The sequence below is a fragment of the Silene latifolia genome, chromosome 9, assembly GCF_048544455.1.
Source record: "Silene latifolia isolate original U9 population chromosome 9, ASM4854445v1, whole genome shotgun sequence".
Lineage (NCBI taxonomy): Eukaryota > Viridiplantae > Streptophyta > Magnoliopsida > Caryophyllales > Caryophyllaceae > Silene > Silene latifolia.
Genome location: NC_133534.1, coordinates 204,210,604 through 204,229,320, shown reverse-complemented (window position 1 = coordinate 204,229,320; position 18,717 = coordinate 204,210,604). Strand labels below are relative to the sequence as shown.

Below are 18,717 nucleotides of genomic sequence, written 5' to 3'. Positions count from 1 at the left end.
CACCAAGGAGGATTTACCAAATGGTACTCCTACACCGCAACATCTCACCGGTAATTTTATTGCCAAGTCCGCCTTCATCCAACTAGTTGAGAGGAGCCAATTCGGGGGAATGCCTAGTGAGGACCCTCATTCTCATATGGAAACCTTTTGCGATTATTGTGAAGCTATCTCTCAAACGGGCGTGACTCAAGACCAAATAAGATGGGTCTTATTTCCTTTTTCGTTAATCGGCACCGCAAAGCAATGGTTGAAGGGCCTTGATAAGGCCACCCTTGGAATAGATTCTTGGAAGAAGCTAGCTCTAGCTTTCTACAAAAAATTCTACCCACCGGAAAAGACTAACATGCTAAGAACTCAAATTACGGGTTTTAAGCAAAGGGATGAAGAATCTTTGTATGAAGCTTGGGAGCGGTTCAAAGGTATTTGTCGCTCATGTCCTCACCATGGACTTAGCGAATGGTTTTTAGTGCAACAATTTTGGAATGGTTTATATGAAGATTCAAGGAACATTCTCAATATGGGATCAAATGGAATGTTCACCGAAGTTGATGACAATCAAACATGGAACAAGATTGAGGAAATGGCGGTCCATAATTCACAATATAGTAGGCCTCGCAAGGCTACTGGAGGAGGAAAGTATGAAGTGGACACCGTTACTCAATTGGGTGCTCAACTTAGTGCTCACATTGACACAATCAACTTGAAGTTTGAACAAGCTATGGCTAGACTTGAGGAAAACTCAAAATCATCAAAGCATCATGTCAATGCCATGACGGCATCCTCATCAATCCCAAGCGGGATATGTGAGAATTGTGGAACTTTGGGTCATGACTCAAGTGAATGTAGGGGAACAACCGAACAAGTTAATGCTTTCCAAGCTTACAAAAGTGGTACCCCTTATTCCAACTTTTACAATGAAAACACCAAGTTCCATCCAAATCTCTCATACAAAAGCCAAAATGTTCAAAACCCTCAAACAACATACACTCCACCACCCATGAGAAATCAAAATCAAAGACCCTTTTACAATCAAAACCAAGGCTACCAAAATCAAAATCCATACAATCACCAAAATGACCAAGGTTTTGATGTCCAAAAAGCGGTCCTCCAAATGCAAAAGAATCAATAAGAATTTTTCACTCAAATGCAAAAAGATAGCCAAGCAAAAGACACCACCATCAACAACATTTTAGCTCACACCAAGATGTTGGAAACACAATTGACTCAACTAGCATCTTCAAGCTCACAAAGACAAAAGGGGCAATTACCACCTCAAAGTAATCCCCCTAGACATGAAACGGTTAGTGCCATTCACTTGAGAAGTGGTACAAGATATGAAGCACCGAAGGAGCAAGTTGAGAATGAAGTTGTGAAAGCTAGTGAAAAGGAAGAAATGGTGCAAAACTCCAAAGAAGGGGAATCATCAAAAGAAGAAAGTTCAAAGAAAAATGAAGACAAAGCCAAAGAGAAGGAGCCCATTGTGATTAGACTTCCTTTTCCAAGTCGTCAAGCCAAGCCCAAATTTGATGATCAACTTGGAAAGTTCATGGAAATTGTGAAGAACTTAGAAGTCTCAATTCCTTTCACGGAATTAATCAATCACGTTCCGGCCTATGCAAAGTACATGAAAGATATCCTCACAAAGAAGAAGTCGATCCGGAAACTTGAGACTATCGCCTTCACTAAGGTGAGTAGTGCAATACTTCAAGGGAGTTCACCTCCAAAGTTAAAGGATCCGGGAAGCTTCTCAATACCGTGTACCATTGGCGACACAACGATCAACAAAGCCTTATGTGATCTAGGGGCTAGTGTGAGTGTCATGCCGTACTCGGTGAGTAAAAGGTTGGGAATGGGAGAGCTTAAATGCACCAATATCACTCTTCAAATGGCCGATAGATCGACGAAGACACCATTAGGGATATGGGAAGATGTCCCCGTGCGAATTGGGAAGTTTTTCATCCCGGTAGACTTTGTTATTGTTGATATGGAGGAAGATTCCAACATTCCAATCATCTTAGGAAGACCTTTCCTACACACCGCGGGTGCGGTGATTGATGTGAAACATGGAGAGCTCACTCTAGAAGTGGGAGATGAAAGCATAACTTTTAATCTTGACAAGACCATGAGAGCTCCTCGTTTGGATGAGCCATGTTTCATGATTGATCATTATAGCCGAAAAGATGAAAGGAAGAAATCGGAACTCTAATGGAGGAAGAAAGTTGAAGATGCTCCATTCAAAGAGCAAGTGAATTGTGACAAGGAGAGCTTGCAAAGCTCATCAAAATCAACCAAGGAAGAAGATGATGGCCTCATTGGCCAAGAGAAGTTGGGAGAGTTGTCTCCATCTAAGCAAGAGATTTTCAATGATCAACTCAATGAAGTTTGTGGTCTTTGGGACGACGAATTTGAAGGGATCTTTAATCCCTACATTGGGCATGCCATCGATCATGATCAACAACAAGGGCCACGGTCTATTGAAGACCTCTACCATAACAATGAACAAGCTTTTGATTACTTCTTCAAGGTGTTGAGCAACATCAACAACACCTTTAACATGCCCCCTTGACATCTCATCAAGAATGAGAGTTTGGTGGAGTCCTCCCTAAACCACCACTTGTAAATATTTCTAACTCCCTAACTTACTTTTCAATTTTTGTATTGCATTTTTGTCATTTTTGGATTTTATTTACTTTGATCAAAATAATTGTCATGAAAAGAGAGAAGTGAGGGAGGGATTAACAATTTCAATTGATGTGTAGTGCTTTACCTTAGTGTGGGGATGGCAATTGCCTAGGCTATTCATGCCTTAGTAGTGCCCCCACAATGAAGAACACAAGATTTGAAAGAAAGAAAGAAAGAAAGAAGGATAAGGGAATGCGTCTGTGCACGGATGGAACTGAATCCGTGTACACAAGGACCAATCCGAGCGGATTCCTGAGAATCCGCCCGTCTGAAGAAGATCCGAGCGTCCTGCTGAGAAGACGCCCGTCTTGGGCTGAGCTGAAATTGCAAAATTCTTGACTGTCAAAGAATCCGAGCGGATTTCTGGAAAGACGCCCGTCTCATAGAATCCGTCCGTCTCTTGGAGAAGACGCCCGTCTTGCAGCTGAGAAAAACAAAGAAAAATCTCTGGACTAGAATCCGTCCGTCCTGCACGAAATCCGCCCGTCCCATCACAGAAGAATCCGAGCGGATTCCCCAGAATCCGCCTGTCTCTAGGCGGGATTTTGAAAATTTTGAAGCTGTAGAATCCGCACGGAATGCGCCCAATCCGCACGGATTGTCCCTGCGTTTTGAAATTGTCGAGTTCTTTAAATACCCATCCCACCTTCATTCATTCATTCATTCATAAACACTACCCATAACATCAAAACCCTCATCCTCTCCATCTCAAAAACAAAAACCCTCAACAAAACTCACCAAAATCAAATCAAACCATCCTTCAAACAACAAATCAATCACTCCATCTTCAATAACAATCAAAACCAAGAACAAAATCTTCAACCTTTGAGTCGATTTTTGATTTCATAAAGGCAAAGCCTTTCACCTTCAAATCGATTTGGGCATTCTAACAAATTGAAGATTTTTGACTCTTTACTTGGTTCATCAAATGGCAAGAACAAAGGGAGCAACAAAGGCAACAAAGGCACCAAAAGCAAAGGCTCTCTCTCAAAGGCAAAAAGCTCTACAAACAAAGAAAGCTTTGGCAATGGTGGTAGCAACACCAAGCTTGGAAGTGCAACAACAACAACAACAAATTTCTATGGAAGCATCACCTTCTACTCCGGTAATTAATCAACTCTTGCATTATCCGAAGGTAACTTTCATTTCCGATACCCATAGAAATACATTTGTCAAGTTTGCTATGAAACAAATCCAATCCACCAAATTCATATGTCAAGATGCCTTAGAGAAGTTGGGTGTTCTTGAACAAACAAGAGTCTTTTTCAATGCCATGGGTTTGAAGAAATTGTTTGAAATGAAGGAAGTAACATACCCCTCCCTTGTCTTGGAATTCTTAAGTTCTTTAAAAGTGACAAAAGTGAAGAATTTGATGAAAATATTGAGGAAGAAGCAAGTGGAGATGAAGAAGGAGAAGATGATGATGAAGAAAGCAAAGAAGAAAGTGCCAAGGAAAGTGGCAATGTGACCACTTCTCATGAGGGAAGTGGTGATGATGATAGCATGATGGAAGACTAGCCTTGGAGACTCCTACACTCCCATGGTTTGTCTATATCTCTTTGTATTTTATTTCATTTTGATCATTGTTGGTTTAGTCCTAGCAACATCAAAGGACTCACACCTCGGTACCATTGAGGTGTTCTTTATTGTTCCCATTTTTGAAAATCCAAAATGACAATCTAATTTCATGCATAGCATAGTGTGTGCATGAACTATACCCATCCTTGACATTAGCAATAGTGTCTCATTTGGTTTGGGGAAGTTAATGCATACACAACGGGAGGTAATCTAAATTATCCTCTCCGTCATAACAAAAACCATGCATCATGTAGTATAGCTTAGTGTAGAATTGCATTTAGTATAGAAATCATGCATCATTTTGCATAGTTTCCATCATTTTGGCCATTGAGGACAATGCCCATATTAGTGTGGGGATGGGAATTCTAACATTTAACTCTTATTCAAAAAACCCATAAAAATTGAAAAATTCAAAAATTCAAAAACAAGTTCATTTCCTTTGTATATATTGTCTTGTATATATTGTGTTTGTTTTATCCTTGTTCACATTGATCGACTACGCCACATCCGAGACATGAGGATATTGAAGACCGCATGGTATGATCTTTCCAATCTCCTTTTTCCTCTTTATGTTAATGATTATGTGGCTTTATTTTGATTGATGCGGTAAAAACAATGTGAACTTAGGACTTGCATTTAGTTTATATGGCATATTAGTTGGTAAAATCATTTGCATTAGGATGTTTATATGTTAGTTGCATCATGGCATGTAGTTTGCATGTTAGAAAAATTTTGCGAAACCGTCTATTTGGGAAGCTTGGCAAGTGTATATAGGCCCTAGTAGATGCTTTTTATTCTTAAGACTTTGCTTGTTAGAATACTTGTAAAACACCCTAGGATGTGTCATGCTAGTATCCTTTGACCCATGGTTTAAGGCCTAGTCAAGAGTACCTTGTGGTGTGATAACTCTTTGGCTACCGTTTATTCCAAGGTGACCCTTGAAACCATGCAACCATCATTCATCCATGTTCTACCATACATTTTTGTCAACAAAAGGGAATGGGCACAAAAAGAAATCAATTTGAGTTCAAAGAAATGAAAAGTGAAAGAAAGTTTGCAAAAAAAAAATGCATCAAATGAAAAGAGGAGCAAAAATAGAACTCCTATGCTCCAAATACAAGGCACCCTCGTTACTAATTGGGGTGACTTTGAAAATGTTCAAAAAGAAAATGCAAAAAGTTGTCAAGTATTGAAATGCCAAAAATCAAAAAGAAATGGCAAAAAGAAAGTGTTCTCAAATGTCAAATGCCAATGAAATTGGGGGGAAAACAAAAATAAAAGCAAACTCCCAAAATGAAACTCAATTACTATCGATCCCTTTATCCATCATATCCATTTTTGTGCATGGTAGAGAGGGGACGACCCTTCTTCTTGTCTAGGCAAGAGGGGGAATTCCGCGATCCTCCAGTGTTTCTAACACCATAGGGAGTCTACTCTTGACAAAAGCATTTAACGATTGAGGACAAAGGTACCCTAGCTTGACACCTTTTGGAGGTGATTTATTGGTATCCTTCTAGGCTTAGTAGTTTGAACAAATTGCATCTATGAAGGATTGTGTACCCTTGAATTGTTTCCCTTGTAGATAATTTCCGCCACTTAGATGAGGAAAGTGGCTATTCTTTTTGTAGGTGCATCCATTATGTGTTTTTGTGTGCTTAGTGTTTGGATGTGTCGCCATTTTGGCAAGACCCACCTTGCCTTGCAAGAAGGCATCCTACCTCATGGTTGTCTTGTTGTGAGTTGAAGGGGCGGAGTGAGACCCGCTAATTGTCTCATATCGGCTATTATTATTAGGTTAGGTTAGTATTGGTCCTAGTCTTTGTCACCTCTTTACTCGGGACGAGCAAAGGTTCGGTTTGGGGATATTTGATGTGACCATAATTGGCGCATATTTAGCCCCCGAATTACCATTGTTTCCATGCTTTTTAGTGCCTATTTGGGTCATTTCTTATCTTTAGTTCTTTGTTTTGCATATTCTTTGAGATTTTGATCCCTTGGTAGGAAAGGAGTAAGAATCTTGCATTTTCATGGCAAAACGAGGCTAAATTGATCGTATTCAATGACCAAGCATCAAGGAGAGACAAGACTAGAAGGCCTTTGTACATAGCATAGTAGAAGAGCATGGTTGAGAAAGGATCCTTAAGTCCCCAAGGAAATCCCCAAGGAATTCATGAAGAAAGGGAAGAAAAGAAGAAGAAAAGATGCTGCCAGACAATCCGAACGGATTGTACACAAACCGTCCGTCCGCCCAAGCCCAATCCGAGCGTCCCTCAAAGGAATCCGCTCGGATTCCCCCTCGCCAATCCGAGCGTCTTGCCCAAGGATCCGCTCGGATTCTCCAGCCCAGATCCGGCCGTCCCGACTCCCATCCGCACGGATTTCAATGACAAAGACGTTTTCATTCTTCAAGCTACGATAAGAGAAGCCCTTCTCTCGGAGAATACCGGAGTCTCCTTGCTCAACTTAAAAAGTGTAATTACTAGTTTAGCCCTTAGTTAACCCTAATGCATCCTCCCTAATTTTCACTATAAATACCCCATTAGTCTAATTAGAGGAGTATGTTCTTCTTATCAATTAGTGTAGTTAATATTAATCAAATCTCTCTTCAATATTGTAATTAAATATTAATCAAGTTTTAATCCAAGTTTTAGTTCTTTAATCTCTCTCTTGTTCTTACTTTATTTTGGGTAATTAGAAGATTATTGGGTTTATTGGGAGATTGACAACCTTCCATCAATCATCAAGTTCTTCTATTATTCTTTGCATCATTATTTTGGAATCATTAGTAGGTATAATCTCTTAATCCCTTCTTAATTATTGCTAATTACTTTCATTTATTCATCATGTTTCATTATGTTAGTATGATTGACAACCTTTCTAGCATGATCAATATGATAATGAGTGAGTAGTCTCTTAGCTAGGGTTTAATGGGTGATTAGGGGAAACCAACATGGGGAATGATTCATGCTTAAATTAATATGCTTTCATATCTTATTTGCTTGCTTGTTTTGATCTTAATACATGCACATGTTATGTTTGATGAAATGCTAAGCCTATGAATCCTTGCATTTACTATCATCTTCTATCCTTTCAACTTGACTTGTAAGACATAACCCAACTCGAGTCTTGTTAGACCATGCATGTGTTGAGTAGGAAAGATTAAGTCGACTTGTAGGTGTTGTACAATCTAATCGATTCGGCTCCGGGACCCAAACTTTCCTAGGATTGTAAGATATAACCCAACTCAATCCATCACAACAATAATTGCTTGCTTATAATTTGAGAACATGTTTGTATGATCATATCCCATGAATCCCCTATGAACCCATGACACCCTAGTGCTTTTAATCAATTGTTTACACCCCTTATTTTATTTACCTTGTTAGTTTATTTTCATTGCTACCTTAGTTTAGTAACCTTCTACATCAACCCAATTTGTGACACCCCCTAGACACCACTAGTTACAATAGAATCCTCATTTCAATACCCGTCCCTTGGGATCCGACCTTTACTTGCCTCTTTACTAATTGTAGAGTTGTTTGTGAAGTATAAATTGTGTTTTGTATCGACCATTGACCAACGACCACATATGCTTAATTTGTGAAATGAAATGGCCTCGATCATGGTTCCACGTCTGTTACCTTGCCGTGCCCTACCCTTCCTCCACTTTTACCCCTCCCGACTGCTGCTGAGGGAGCGAGGCCACCTCCACCCACCTACCACCTTACCTTCACCCCTACTTCTTCTTCTTCTTCTAGGAAGAGGAAGCGGGAGGCCGGAGAGTCATCTAGCCCTCAGGTTCAGACTCCAGCCCAGACTGGACCCACACAGACTCCCACGCCTGCGCCTCCACTTACCCCTCCTCCTTCTGGTTCGGCCTTGCCGGCCAATTTTGTTTGCCCTCCTGTTTTAGGGGCGCCCGAGGTCATGGACCAAGGGCGTCGTGATGCCTTGCTTCTGGATATGTGCAGGTACCTTACTGAGATGAGATGGGATATGGCCTTGGCTGTATTCCCGCTCTACGAGTTCCATATCCGAGCACGGCGACCGATTCCAGCAGGGTGGCCGCATCCCTCCTTCTACCGATACCCAGAGGGTGGGTACCCTCCACTCCCTTCTGACTCAGAGGACGAGGTGGAGGAGACACCGGTAGCACGAGAGTTGCGGTTGCAGGCTGAGCAGGCGGCACAGCGAGCTGCCAGAGAGGAGGCGAGAGACCCCCCGTTTACGCCGACTGCGGAGGACGTGGCTGGAGATGACGATTAGAGGTTCCCCTAGTTTGTTGCTGGTTTGAGGAAACCGTCTTGTTGAGTCGGAGTACCAGGGAGATGGCGGTGCCGACGACGACGAGTAGCTACTGGTCTACTCACTTCCCCAGTTTTCTGGCTGGTTTGGGGAAGTTCGTGTTTTGTATGTTCTCTTACTCCTTTTATTTTGTCTCCTTTATTTTATTATTTTTATTTGTTGGTTGTATACTCCCGTCCCCCATATTTCTGCTGGTGTATGCTGGAGGACAACGAGGGCGTTGTCCATTTTGGTTTGGGGAGGGTATTGCATCATTTTGAGTCTGCATCTGCATTTGTTTTGCATTCACGTTTAATTTTTCAGCTTGCATCGTTGTTTATTTTCAATAAAAAAATCCAAAAATCCAAAAAAAAAAATTAGAAAATTTCAAAAATTCAAAAACATTTCACGTTTATTTTTGCATATAGGTTGAGTCGGAACGGTAGATTCCCGTGATGAAATTGCACTATAACTTGTCATTTTACTTGAGCCTTGCACTTTTATTGATAGTTTTTAGCCTTGTCATACGCATAATCTACGAATTTATGTTCAAATATAAGCTGACTGTTTAGACTTGACCTATAAACTGGCAAACTACTTAAAAATTCTGAGTTTTTAGAGCCACAACTGGTGTCATTCATGACCAGTTCATTAGGAATTTTGAGAGTAGTATTTCTTGCATAGCATGTTCATCTCATTTGCACATTTATGACATTCAATTTCTCGTCAAATGCACATATTCGGGTTTGTGGTTGGTGTCACATGCAGGGAGGGTCTTGCAAATTCCTCTTTCTTTATATCTTTGACCCATTTAGCTCCACATTAGCCAAAACTTGCCTTTTTGACCCATTAGCTACATTCCAAACTAAGCCTGCCTAGTCAAGCTAGTTAGTTTGTTCTTTTGTGGTATGTTTTCCATTGCAGTTTGGTCTGTAATTCTTGTTTGGAGTTGGTGTTTGTATTAAGGAAGGAGGAAAGAAAAGAAAAAAAAAGTATTGAAAAAAAAAGAGAGGAAGAAAACGTGAAAGAAAGAAAAAGATGGAAAAAAAAAAAAAAAAAAAAAAAAAAAAAAAAAAAAAAAAAAAAGAAAAAAAAAAAGAAAAGAAGAATGTGAAAACAGTTGTGCCCTCTTGTCAGAGTTGAGAAGATGTTTGAAGACGTACAATCGAAAAGGGTTGTTCGTTTCAGTTAGTTGTTTCAGACGATGTTTTTAAAAGAGGAAGTTTGTCACCGTCTGACTCCTCCGTTCTATCCCATATTTTTTTGAGGAGATTGTGCTTTGAGTCTAGTGAGTTTTGTGCCAAGTGAAGGGCACTTGTACTTAGTTTTCAGTCAGTTAAGATCCGGATGGTTTCATTATGGTCCTGTTAGGAACTAGCTTGACGCTTTTACCTCCACTTTTCCATAACTTGTTTTGCCTTTTCTCACCTGAACCTCACTATTCCCATATTATTTGCAAACCCTCGGCTGTGACGGACATTATCGGTTGGAATTTGTGCATTAGTACTTGAATTGTCTTTCATTTTTGTTGCATGCATGCTATGTAGGTAGGTCGATTAGGTGAGTGACTGTCTTTTCTTCTCTCTTTTACATAATACATTTGCCCTTTGCTTCATGAGAGAAGAGTGACCACGTGAGAGTCGATTTTGTTGGTCTTGCAAGGTCGATAGGTCGACTTTATTTCTGAACGACTTATAATTCGTTTGCGTATTGACTGCTTGGCTTAAACTGTTGACTTTTGTTGCATTAAATTGGTTCAAGTAGACAAGTTAAGCTAGCTCTGAGTTATCATTTCCGTTCCATTAGTTTAGTTTTGAGTTTACTCGAGGGCGAGTAAAGGTTTGGTTTGGGGAGATTTGATACGTGCCTAATGTATAGTCTTTTTAGCCTATTTCAGCACGTATTTCTATGCATTTCTATACTGTTTTTATGGTATTTTGCCTCGAATTGGCTACTTTGGTGTATTTTGTCCTTTTGTTAGGAATGATCGCGAAAGTAGTGGAACCACACTCCTTTTTGTCCTTTTTGCATGCATTTAGAGGAGACGGGATTGTCCCAGAGTGAGATACTGCACTTGGAAGCGTCATGGCACGCATTACGAGACACTTGGGTGAAGACGTGAGCTGAAATGAAGACAAAATCAGTCGATCGAGCTGTTTCTTTGGTCGATCGAGTGGTTTCTAGACCCCGATGGTCGATCGAATTGTTCCTCGATCGATCGAGTAAGTCGCACAAGAACCAAGTCCTCGATCGAGTAACCATTTGGTCGATCGAGTAACTTTTGCTGAGAAGATGGTCGATCGAGTGGTTTAATCCACTCGATCGAGTGGTTTTTATGGGCATGGGCTTTTAATTAGTCCGTGTGATGTTTATTTCCGCAAGCTTTAGTTTCTTTTCTATTTAAACCTATGTAAATTAGGTTAATAGACATCTCTTATCTTTTAATCTTTTATCTAGCTTTTACTTTATCCTTCACAGTAGAAAACTTTACTACGTTACTTTCTTCCTTTTCACTGTTACTTTGCTTTGGGGTTATTATTGCTCGGATTCAGTTGTTCTTTACGCCGGATTCGCACTGATTGTAATCCTTTTTCTCCCTTTATTAATAATAATCATTTGTTTGCTTTAAATTCTCGTTTGTGTTCTTACTTCCCTTTGCCCTAATTTTCATTATTGCGATTTATTGTTTATTCGTTATGTTTTCTGCTGGAAATTTGTCTGCTGTTAGTTTAATTACCGATATGAGTAGCTAAACTCCCTTCATGTTGGGATTAGGGAATCTGCGGTAGAAAGATGACGATTTAGTAGATGAATTAGACGAATTAATCACGAGGCTCTGTCACTATAGCAATTTAACTGTAATTCCCGACCTAGTTGAGTGCACGCTTCTATGTCACCCATTAATCTGGCTAAAATTAATCCTGGATCGAAAGATTGGACTAAATAGGCCTGCTATAAACAGTAGACAACCCTAATGAGGACGAAAGTTAAGTTAGTGGTATTTTAGGATAGAAAGTGGACCGAAAGGACCTTTTAATATCCGTCTCACATTAGTTCGTCTGAATCATTTACAGCTGAGTTGTTGGACTACCGTAGTGAACCGAAATCCCGACATGTCCCTCTCTTCTTGATAGTTTAATCGTATTTTATTGCCTTTACTGCTCTTTATTTTATTTCTCTTCCTTTCAAACTTCGTAGTTTAGAACCAATTCCAACAAACCCCCATTTGTTACCATAGGATTAGAAATAGACAGCTATAATTACATTACCTCCCTGTGGATTCGATACTCGACTGCCTCTGCTACATTTTAGTTGTGACCGTTAGGTTTTATCTTTAATAGGGTTGCGATAGCCGTGTCAGGGAGTTCCCATCAGAGTATCCTTTTGTGGAAGGTTGCGAACACGAATTTTCATTGTAGTTAAAAAGTTAAGCTCGTGAACATGAATCTCTTTACCTTGAAGAAGACAATTATATGAGCTTGCATCGATTCTAAGATGGGAATGACCTCCGCCTTTCTTGCTGAAGTTGAGAAGATGATCCCCTTGTTTTTCATTGGGACAAGAAGTATTACTATCACTGCTATTATTATGCAATTCCACACGGTTGGAAGAAACTGAAAAGGTAGAAGATGGGTTTCCAACACACTTTACAGACGAAGGTGAGCAAGCGTTATCAGAGTTGTGAAAATCCATAACCATTTCAGGGATATTAACATCTCTCCCGAGATCACTACTAGCATCATTGACAGACATTACAAAACTACATGAGGCTTCAGCTGCTTCACTGTGAAGTACAGAATTATCAACTACATCATTGTTTAGAAAAGGCTGCTTACCCTTCCTATTCATGCCCAATAGGTCAAATTGGGAACTGACTCGATTGACATTTAGTTTGTGCGCTAAGCAATCAACCATAGAGTGGAGCTCTCGACTAATGTCTTTATTATTCGGTTCAAGTTTTAAGGCAGCTTCAAAGTCTTCAAGAGCCTCATTGAAGAGATTCATATTTTTAAAGGCTAAACCCCTACGATACCGGGCCTTAACATTGCATTCATCACAATTTAAGATAAGATTGCAGTAGTAACAAGCTTCACGAAAATGGGATAATTTCAATTCACAAGTTGCTAAATTGAGGAGTAAGGAAATGCTAAGAGAAGTAGCACAAGATTGCTGCTCAAAGGTAGACAGAATCTCAAGAAGGCAAAGAAACTTAAGGGCCTGTTTATAATAGGAAAAGGCCAAAAGATAGTTACCCTCCTTGAAAATACAGTTTCCCCTATCCTTCAACTTAAAAACATTGGACAAATCAGGATCTCCTAATTCAAAGATAAACTTAATAAGAACATCGTCATCCTCATCAGTATCATCCGAGAGGAACAAAAAGCCAAGATTGACTAGAATTTGTTGATAAGCCATGGTAGACAGAAGGCCAAAAGCAGGAAACAGAAAGCTAAAGAAAACCAACTGGAAACCAAAGCAATCAAGCACAACTTACAGAGAAAATTAATTGTAAAAGTAACACACCATACCACCGATTCCGAAAAGACAGATTAGGCTGGAAAATACAACAACCGACAACCACCACCCATCAAAACTTAATTAAACGCCACCACCGAACTTCCAAACTGAAAGGAAACAAAAGATAGACTGATTTAAAAGTGATTTAAGGAAGCAGAGGCTCCCGCCGGCGACCTGAAGGATTCTGATGAGGCCACCGGCGAGAATGGATTAGTTGGTGGAGGAAATTAATTGGGGTTTTTGTTTTTGAGGGTTTTCCTCGACTAAAGCTTGTATTGCATTAAAAATTAATAATTAAGGGTCTTTATCTTTTTAAAAAAAATGAATCGGGTAGGATTGCGTGGGATTTACAAGTCTAGTCTGATTTTCCCATGTCTTATATTAATAACTAGATTTTTTGCCCGTACGTTGTACGGGTTATAATATTGATTCGCCTCTAATTGTATCTTCTCAATTGAGAAGTTATGGTTATTTTCTTAACATTAGCTTTGTTGTGAGAATGCGAGTATATACAAATAAATTGACTTTCTTTTTTTTTGGAATATGTGTATATTATTGTATACAAATAAATTAATTTTTTTTATAATTTGTGTATATAGAAATTATAATCACCTTTGTGGGAAGTCTATGATTCTAATCAAAATAAAACTTTTACGGAATAAGTACCGTGATCTAATATTGAATAAGTCATGCATATTATAGGATTTGTGTTTCGTAGACAAAGTATTTAAATTGACCCAGCCATATTATTAGATTAAAAGTTATATTGTTGCATAGTTTAACTTTGAAATAGATCCCACAACACGCTCTAGATACCTAGCTATCATTTGGGTCTTTTGGGATTGCCGAGAATACCAATCCCACATTACAATCATCAATCGTCTAAGAGATTGTGGAACTTTATTTCCATAGACACACAGTTGATTCCGCATTTCCATTTCCAATTAGGATAATAAAATGGCTCAATAACTCATTAAACTTTTGTGACGTAGCGAAGGTCGAAGGGTTGATGTATTGTAAATCTATCCCGTTAAATTAGTTGCTCTTTGTCATATGCTTATACGAAATTGATGCTTAGTTGTCAAAGATCATATAGTTTATATCTTTTCCGTGTGTTTCTTGCATGCCAGAGCATTAGAAAAGACCGAAGTGGGTGCGGAATGAACACATAATTGTAATTAGCGTTTCATATACGCGTGCAATAAAAAAAACAATTAATTAATGGAACACAACAACACAATTAAAAAAACAATTAGCTTGAAAACTTTACACATTAAATTGGTAATTCGAGTATGTACCAAGTTTCTCTTAATTAAGTTGAGAGAATAAATTGTGTAGCCTGATATGTTGAATTATGAATTGTGTAGAGCCAACTCAAATTCTGATATGTGTTGAATTATATCAACATGTTGAATATCTTGATTTAAAATTATAGCAACATGTTGACGTCCCAATGAACCCATAGAATTATACTAATTCCATTTTACAAAAACATTTATTATTGTTATAAACCAGGGATGAAGCTGTCTACTATAAAATTGAGTCAAAAACGAATTAAATATGACTTTAGAGATTACTTGTAAGTTGTAATGGTTCTCCGACTTTCGAGATCTCGACTTATTATCAACGGGAAATCAGCAATGGAGACTTTTTCACTCTTTTGTTCTTTTAAATTATTTTCTGGTGAAAATTAGGGTATAGAAACAAGTAAAATTTCACCTTAATAAATAGAATTATAGAAAGTTGGAATTTTTTTAATTAGGGTATTTATTTTCTAATTAATTTCTTTACCAAATTTACTTTGTTTTTCTATAATATGCAGGCCTAAGATCACGGAGTAGAATAAGAAGATGAAGAACATATATTTTTTTTCGATTTTTTTTTGAAGTATTACAAAATTTGCCGAAAATCTGCCGGGGCCGTGGCCCGGCCGGCCCGGCTTGTGCTCCGTCCCCTGTTATAAACGAATTGACCTTAATTATCACCCTCATATTATGTACCATGTATGCATGCTTCAACGGTCTCTGTTAATTACGGAATACTCCGTACTTAATAACCATGATCTAGATCTACCGCTATTCTTCTTTTTAATCACTCTGTAAAAGCAAAATAAACAGAAGGTTAAAGGTTAGTGAACATATGATTGCTTGTAAGAACCAAACAACGTAATTAGCGTATCATGTAAGCCATAATAATATATAGGGAAATAAAAATCATAAACCACATGAAAAGAAAAGAATGAAGATGTACGTATGAATTTTTTGGGTGGGAAGATGAGTATATATAACAATATATTATGAGTTTTATACCCACTAAAACACATACAAATAATATATTATATTGCATGCACATCATATTATTTGATGTTTTTTTAATTTATTAATTCTAAAAGATTTTTTTTATTAATTCTTAAGGATTTATTTTTATTTTAGTGTTTTTAAAAAGTTTGAGTCTCTCACAGTGCCTGAAAAAAGCCTCTTTTATATATATACTAGATTTAATGCCCGTGCGATGCACGGGCCTCTTAGTAGAGTATTTTCTTATATGTTTGATGTATATACCTACGTGAGATCTCATTCTTTTAGGTTGAATAGAGCTAAAAAGTGTTGAATGGAGCTAAAATGAGCAGACTGACCTAGAGTGAGCTAAATAAAAGTTAAAATTAAGCTAAAAAAAAACATCAAACTATTATTAACACTGATGTACTCCCTCTCATTCAAATCAAAGGTAACACTTCAATATAAGACTCTTCACATATATTGGAGAGATGATACTTTTAATTTGGATGAGAGAGAGAGAGAGAGAGAGTATTATATAAAAATATTGAGACGTTGTCCATATCATGTGTGTATTCAAAGCAAATGATGGTATTAACTGAAATTTCCTCACATTTTATTAATTTAATGATATAATTTATGTTTTCTTTCTTATTATTCCATGTTACGTAGAAAACAACTATTTCCTCTGTTTCAGTGAATCGTTTACACTTACTTTAATTTATGAGGGAGAAATAATGATTGACTGAGACGGAAATAAAGATTGACTGAGACGGAGGGAGTACATAATATTAACTACTCCTTACGTAGTTACACTACAATCATTCGTTTATTTTTGTTTAAAATACTTCTCGCAAATATTAAAAAAGTTATACAAATGAATGAGAGGGATAAAGTATCATCGTTATTATTATTGTTATGTTATAATTTGATCAACTTAGTTTAATTAAAATTGTTTCTGTCTCGGGATCATTGTCAGGCTCGTCCAATATTGTGGTCACAGGTTCTAACCAACTTTCAGTATTGGTTGTTTATCATAGACTCATAGCTTTCTTATTATGAATTTATCTGAGAAGGACTCTTAACTCCGTAAAAGCACGCTAAACGAAACCATATATTCAATTATTAGTTATTAATTGAAGTATTAAGAGCCTGGTTATTACTTGATTACTTCTATCAATTAACTTCAATTCACAAACTATGATATAATTTGATAAGAACCAATAGTACATGCATTTTAGAGCTTAGTTTCTCTTTAATAATAAAGTTTAGGAATTTGAGAAAGAAACATATTTTACAAAGTTAAGGAATTTGAGAAAGAAACATTCTTTTTCGCAACTGTTATCTCATGGTTTTTACATAATGGAATTGAAATTATAAGTGGGTCAATATTTTTGGAATGAGTTGTTATCCTTTTTTTTTAAAGCACTTCTACTAAAGAATTGATCTTTGTTCTCCAATATGGATCTCCGACTCAGAATGACGACTTGAGTAAGTCTTCTGAGAAACCGTCTCTCATTACATTAATGAGAGACAACCAATAATAAATAAAACTAATTAAAAATAAAAAGATAAAATAAAATAAAAATCATAACTACCAATTATGAAAACATACACTCTCTTAAGAATTTGTGTTTACCGGTATAACTACTCTTGTAATAACCTTACTCGATTATCAAATTAGCTCGATTATATGTATAAATAAAAAAATGACCATATTGGACGTGTAGAATGCTACCACAATTAAATTTGTCTTACTAATAGATAGTTTAGTGATGATAGTACAAACTTAAAGAGATGAGCTTTCCCATTATCACGTATGCTTTGGTACTACTAACTTAAATACCCATTAACTTTAAAGTGTACAAAATGATAGTCACCCTTATACGCATATACTCCCCGTATACTTTTTCTTACACTAACACCTACATAAACATTGTTCTTACCATTGACGTAAGCCAATTGTCTTTGCATAATTGCATGTGTATTTGTGTGTATTAGTTGTGAAATCATATTCTTATTTTTGTTTTACTATGTCTTAGGCATCAGTGCCTTAACAGGTTACCTAATTACGGATGAGTGAATTGTGGCTATGGGGCCTCCTTACCTCTTAGTCATTAGCTAAAAGCATCTGAATTTTTATTTTATTGAAAGTTCGATTACTAATTATGATTTTCTTTAAGATCGTTCTTAATAAAAACGTTTTGGCATCTCGTTCTTTATCCATTTCAACACTCAGGGAAGGCCTATAGTAGAAGTCAAACAATAGGGCCCAAAATAACTTCTCGTGAGACTAATAGTTTGCGTATCTTAATTATGTTTTAGTCTCATCAAAATTTTATTATCTTAAGACATCCGTCATGCTTGACAATTATAAGCTAGGTTTAAAGATCAAGTTATAAACATGACTCACTTTTTTCACCATCTTGAACATTAACGTAAACTATCTATAAATTGTTATTTTTTTAAAATTTTAACTTTAATTATGGAATAACTCTCATCTAATCAAGTATGCTCCTTGTTTAGATCACCTACAATAGCAAAGAAATCATAAGTATACATTTGCATTAAGTGGTGGAGCGATTAGTATACATTTGAAATTTTGAGTTAAAATTATCGAACTTTTTCGAATCCCCTTTATAATAATAACCTTTCTCCCCTGCTGAAAATTATCGCCCCTGTAATTGTATTACTATTTGCCAAATTTAGTGTTGGTTGTGTACTCACTTTAACTTTTGGCCTATGTTAATTTACATACAGAATACATACTGATATACTCCATATCACTTAATTGATAAGGAGAAAACAGTGAAACTAATAATCAACATGGTAAATAAATTTTTTAGTCATAATAATAGTGGACCAAATCGGAATTGTTGTAACAATCGTGTACCGAACTCTGAATTGTTGCCTCAAAATCCATACAGTATTTTATTGGAAACACTAACTATTATAACTATTATAGAGTTTAAACAAACGGCAAAACCCCATACTAACTAAAAGTATGGTACGGTATTATTGATGGTAAAACCCCACACTAACAATCTGCATTGATTACAATGTATTTTTTTCTCCGTCCATCCACACAGTTACGTTTACATGACCTTGCTGATCGACCGAATTATTTGTGTTGTGTAAATGCGTGTGGGTTAGCAAGCCCCAGATTCATTCTCTAGAATTAATAATATGAAAATAAGAATAGTTAGTGTATCAAGGAAATTCATACCATGGAGGTTGTAACGTATGAAATTCAAAATATAGTACGTTAATACCATGAAGTTTGTATCTCTATATTTGATCAGCATACTTCAACACAATTTCACTCAACCTTTGTATACCATATCTGCAAGAAATTAATTGAAGTTAATGATCATATTAA

The 18,717-nt window shown here is 37.2% G+C and overlaps 1 non-coding gene across 1 annotated transcript; it reads right to left on the bottom strand.

Moving 5' to 3' along the window:
- Positions 1-343: 343 nt before the first annotated feature.
- Positions 344-450, bottom strand: LOC141604366 (small nucleolar RNA R71). Its single transcript, XR_012526068.1, has one exon. It is a non-coding gene; the product is annotated as a small nucleolar RNA R71 (small nucleolar RNA).
- Between the last annotated feature and the right edge of the window lie 18,267 nt (positions 451-18,717).